This window comes from Chiloscyllium plagiosum, chromosome 9, assembly GCF_004010195.1.
Source record: "Chiloscyllium plagiosum isolate BGI_BamShark_2017 chromosome 9, ASM401019v2, whole genome shotgun sequence".
In the NCBI taxonomy this organism is placed as follows: domain Eukaryota; kingdom Metazoa; phylum Chordata; class Chondrichthyes; order Orectolobiformes; family Hemiscylliidae; genus Chiloscyllium; species Chiloscyllium plagiosum.
Window position 1 is genome coordinate 39,641,960 of NC_057718.1, and position 5,557 is coordinate 39,647,516.

Consider the following 5,557-nt stretch of genomic DNA (forward strand, 5'->3'; position numbering starts at 1 on the left):
TCAATGCATTATTTTGTTTGCGTGATGATTCAGTTCTGTATTACCACTGGAGCCACACAGCACAACTCCAGGCCCTGTGGATGGGGAATTCAGTGCTTCCAACCATTAACAGTGCGACCTGTTTCCTGTGAAGATGTGTCATGTCTGTCCCACAGGACTTGTCAACTGGCAGACTATAACATTGAACAGCCGTACAGTTGGCTGCGTGTGCAGTTTACAGACTCAAACTGTGCTGCTCCACTCAACATACGTTACGCGCTGAATGACAAGCCAGTATGTAAAGCTACAAGAAGGTAACACCCAGAGCTGCCCATAGGAGTTTGCAGGGCCTGGGAAAGGTAGATTGTGTCAAGACCCCTGCCCTGGGACAGACGAAATATACATTCCATTCCACCGAGCAGTTTTCTGGATGTTCCTTTCATTCCATGAATGAAGGTCTCTTGAGTCTGCATGTTTAACTTTGCAAAAGAAATGATCACATGGTGCTCGTCTCAACTTTTCAAAGGTCATCCCCTCCCTTGTTTCCTGATCCTCCCATCAGCTTTTGGGGTCCCATGTGCACAAGACCCTGGGTGATCATAAAAAATTGCCCTAATCAAGGATTGTCTTAACCAAGTTTTTGGAAATATTGTGAGGTGGATATGGTATTGTAATGAGATGCTGAATTTGGCAGAAAATGTTGCTGCATCCACATTAGATCAGAAGATTTGGTGACCTCTCAAAATGGCAAGATATTAGGTTGCAGTTTATTGTCTTATGTCAGCCATATCACAAGGAAATGGACTAGAAACTGGGTAGAGAAGGGAGGGAGGACAGTAGGAGGCATCCACACTGCTTTTCTTTGGAAGGCTACTTACATGCATCTACGCTGATTCTAGTTTCCATAGGCAGGCATCTCTTCACTCAAGAATTGCTTTACTAAACACCATCTTGTTCATTTACAATTGCCTATTACAGCAACCTCTTGGCCAGAATCCTGAAATAAAAGCTCTCCATATCAACTTTGTTGTAACACCTTTCTCAATCAACATATCCAATGATATAAACAAAAAAGGTCTATTCATTCATGTGCAATTCCTGAGTGCTTGTCTTGTAGGTGCTGTTGCCTGTACTAGTGCCCCTATACAGTACTAACCCAGTGTTTCAGCTTGGCTGGTGGAAGATCAATGGCTTTTGGGGGAGACTACAGATAGCCTCAAGCAGCTCTGGGCCTTGAATTACACCAATGTGGCCTGGGTGGCAGCAGCCTGGAAAAGCTGGCTGAGAGGTTGTGGAATTCGGAGTGTGATGGTGGTATCATCTTGAGAGAGGTTAGATATTTGTGCTGCACAATGCCATTGCTCCAGCCATGGAGGAATGCCTCAGTGACTTTAGTAATTTGCTAGAGCACAGATTATGGGACAGTCACAAAACCTGTCTGCCCCGTTGAACACAGAGTTCTACAGCCCCAATGTTTACAGTTTAATGCAGTCCTGCATGGCAGCAAGGACGGAGCTCATTGCTGCTGTATGAACCTCCACTGCAACACTGAGCATTCAAGGAACTTCAAGCTCCAGTGACTCCAGTGTTTACTCACGCCCAGTGACTCACCATGTTCAGGCCTTGATGGTGTTCTCAATGTCAAGATCTGAATTAGTAGCTGAAGTGTTCACTCAGTGGCATGGTGCTGCTGTCACCTGCTGGGCGTGCTGTAGAAGGGATGGTTGGAATGAGTGAAGGGAAAGAGCAGGTGCAAAGTAAGAGGTTTATGGTCACACAATTTCTAGCATGCACATCATACCAGAAAGCAGGAGGTGAGTCAAGGGAGATTTTAGAAGGAGCATATAGTAGTAACAATGCATCATCTGGAATATTCTCTATGACATGGTCTTGATTGCAGAGGCCTCCATAATGTAGCTTACCATTTGTTCCCTCAGGCTCAATGTGAAAGAAACCTGGCCTCAGCTGCAACTGACAGTGGTTAAGGTCAGTTTATCCTAACACAGAGAGAGGGGAAGGCTAGTGACTGCAGCACAAATGTGTTTTGCTGATGTGCTTCCCATAACTGAATAGGTATTTGGTAGCAGAAAGAGCTGAGTGTGAGGCTGGTTTCATGGTGGGATTAGGGGTTTGCTGATGCAGTAAGTAAATGTCCTTTGAAGATTGATTCTCATTCTGCGTGAGGATTTTGAACATCAACACCACGGATGAAATACAAACATAATGTATTGGAGAAATTCAGCAAATCTGGCAGTGTCTGTGAAAAGACAGAGTCTGATATGTCTGCTTCAGAACAGAAGGGAGCTAGACAAATGATTGACTCCCCTCTGGGTAAAGACTTCCCTGGTTAACAGTTCCCATTCCTTTCTGAAGATTAGCCCTGAGGGATCTCCTCACCAACACCCACCCCTAGAGCATATATAACTGCTTGCCTCTATCCACCTTCACTAGTCAGGCTTTCAGTACCCCTGTTCCCCCTGCAGCTGTCCCTTCTTAGGTGTTCCTACTTCCAGCCATTTTCCATTTTGTAATGGTTACAAAGGATTGAATGGATAATCTCAGGAATGTGGATTATTTATGACCACTTAGAGGAATGCTTGCATGTCCTGCTCACGGGGATAGTCAGCATATTAAAATAGTACATGAGGCAGATCTGCTGCACTGTGTGCCTGGACACCTGTCCTGATTCTCACAGATCCTTGACTTTGTCAGTGCACCACACCTCCCCATGCTTTCCCCCCTCACCCACCCCACCTGCCTGCCCATGAATCCTTGAATAGGTCTTTTCCTGTGGTTACATTTCAAAATGTCTTGAGATGTTTAGCACAGTAAAGGTCATCAGGATCATTGTACTGTTTGCTAGAATTTATGGCTAGAACGGAGATAAAATGGTGCACATTGAAGCCAAATTCTTTTGGTGATGATAAAAAGTTTGCAGATGACACCAAAATTGAAAGTGAATGGTGGACCGCAAAAAAGGTTACCTCGGAGTATAATGGGTTCTTGATCAGATGTGCCAGTGGGCTGAGGAGCGGCAGATAGAGTTTAATTTAGATAGATGTGAGGTGCTGCATTTTGGAAAGGCAAACCTTAGCAGGACTTCTACACGTAATGGTCAGGTCCTGGGGAGTGTTGGTGAATAGAGACCTTGGAGTGCAGGTTCATAGTTCCTTGAAAGTGGAGTCACAGGTAAATAGGATAGTGAAGATGGTGTTTGGTATGCTTTCCTTAATTGGTCAGTGCATTGAATATAGGAGGTCATGTTGCAGGTGTACAGTACATTAGTTTGGTCACTTTTAGAGTATTGTGTGCAATTCTGGTCTCCTTGCTATAGGAAGGATGTTATGAAACTTGAAAGAGTTCAGAAAAGATTTACAAGGATTTTGCCAGGGTTGGAGGGGTTGAACTGTAATGAGGCTGAATAGGCTGGGACTGTTTTTCCTGGAGCATTGGATACTGAGGGGTGACCTTATAGAGGTTTATAAAATCATGAGGGGCATAGATAGGGTAAATAGACAAGATCTTTTCTCTGGGGTGGGGGAGTCCTGAACTAGAGGGCATAGGTTTACAGTGAGAGGGGAAAGATATAAAAGGGACCTAAGGGGCAACTTTGTCACACAGAGGGTGGTGTGTGTGTGGAATGAGCTGCTGGAGAAGATGGTGAGGTTGGTATAATTTCAACATTTAAAAGCCATCTGGTCCAAATCCTGATAAATGGGATTAGATTTACATAGGCTATCTGGTCAGCATGGACGAGTTGGACCGAAAGGTGCTTTTCCATGCTGTATATCTGCATGATTCAAATTACACACTAGTGTTCATCATAAATACACAGCAGAGAGTAACATGAGCCTCAATGCACTTAAGGCAAGGCACAGGAGCAGAACCAGGCCATTCCGCCCATCCAGTCTGCTCCACCATTCAATAAGACAATGTTTGAACTGATCTCTTCAGCTCTACAAAAGAGTATTGGATAAAGCTGGTTGAAACAGTCTGATCTGAAAAGGATTGTGATCAGAAGGTAGGCACCGAGAATACTGGAGAAACTCAACAGCTCTGGCAGCACATGTGGAGAAAGAAACAGGATTGACGTTTTGGGTCTCCTATGACTCTTACTCAGTCTGAACAGTTCACAGGGCACGTCTCTCCATGGCTCCGGGATAATAATCGCTGTCACCGGGAAACTTCCCAAAACCGGAAAACAGGAACATTCAACTTGATTAAAACAAAGAGCTTGATTTACTTCTTTAACATAGAACCGGGGGAAATCTGGCGAGAGAGAGAGAATGGCAGGATCGTCTGTAAAAAACTGAATTCCAATAAATTGACCTCAACATTTGCAATGTAAATGTTAGGCGTCAGAAATGTCAGTGATGTTGAGGGTACCACGTAAACTAGGAAATAGTTTGAACTTTGATGAATTTCCTTTGTAATGATCAGAATGGAAATGTTATTAAGAGAGTGAGCAGACACAATGGTTTAAAGGGGATGTACAGGAGCAGCGAGGAACTCAGACTGACTTGTATCAATCCTAGGAACACACATTCCATCGGACACCACCAGCTATCAGAACCAAGCTGCATTTTGTGACTATGTATAGAGTCATAGAGATGTACAGCATGGAAACAGACCCTTCTGTCTAACTCATCCATGCTGACCAGATATCCTAAATCAATCTAGTCCCATTTGCCAGCACTTGGCCCATATTCCTCTAGACCCTTCCTATTCATATACCCATCCTGAAGCCTGTTAAATCTTGTAACTACCAGCCTCCACCACTTCCTCTGGCAGCTCATTCCACACACACACACCACCTTGTGCGTGAAAAAGATTCCCTCAGGACCCTTTTCAATCTTTCCCCTCTCACCCTAAACCTATGCCCCCTAGTTCTGGACTCCCCCACCCCAGAAAAAAGACCTTGTGTATTTACCTTATCCATACACAACGATTTTTTAAATGGACAATGTATATTTTTGAAATAAAAGAAACCCTAGCTATGACAATGTTGAGCCGGTCTTCCACCTTGACAGGTCTTTGTGACACATCCATGTCTCATTTCGGGGGTTTCTCCACGAGCTCTGTTTTAAAGAGCAAATAGTTTTAATAGTTCCCGTTTCCCGGTATTGGGAAGTTCTCACAGTTAGTTTCGGGGGAGAGCGAGAGATATAGAGACGTGCCCTGTGAACTGTTCAGACTGAAGAAGAGTCATACCAGACTCAAAACGTTAACTCTGTTTCTCTCTCCACGTGTGCAGCCAGAGCTGCTGAGTTTCTCCAGTATTCTGGGTGTTTGTTTCAGATTACCAGCAGCAGTAAGGCTCACTGCAGATAAAGGCAAAATTCCGTGGATGCTAGACATTTGAAACAAACAGAGGGGATGAACTAAACCTCCCTGGTCTCTGCTTCTTTTTCCTCTCCAGATTACAGCTTTAACAGCAGACAGTCTGCATTCTATGCTTCCATTTATAAAGTGACTGATGGTCAGTGGAAACATTTCCACTGAATTCTTCTCGGTCAGCTGCAGACTGATGTGGAGATTGCTGTTCCCTTTCAGTCATGCTGTCAGTACTGCAGCCGTG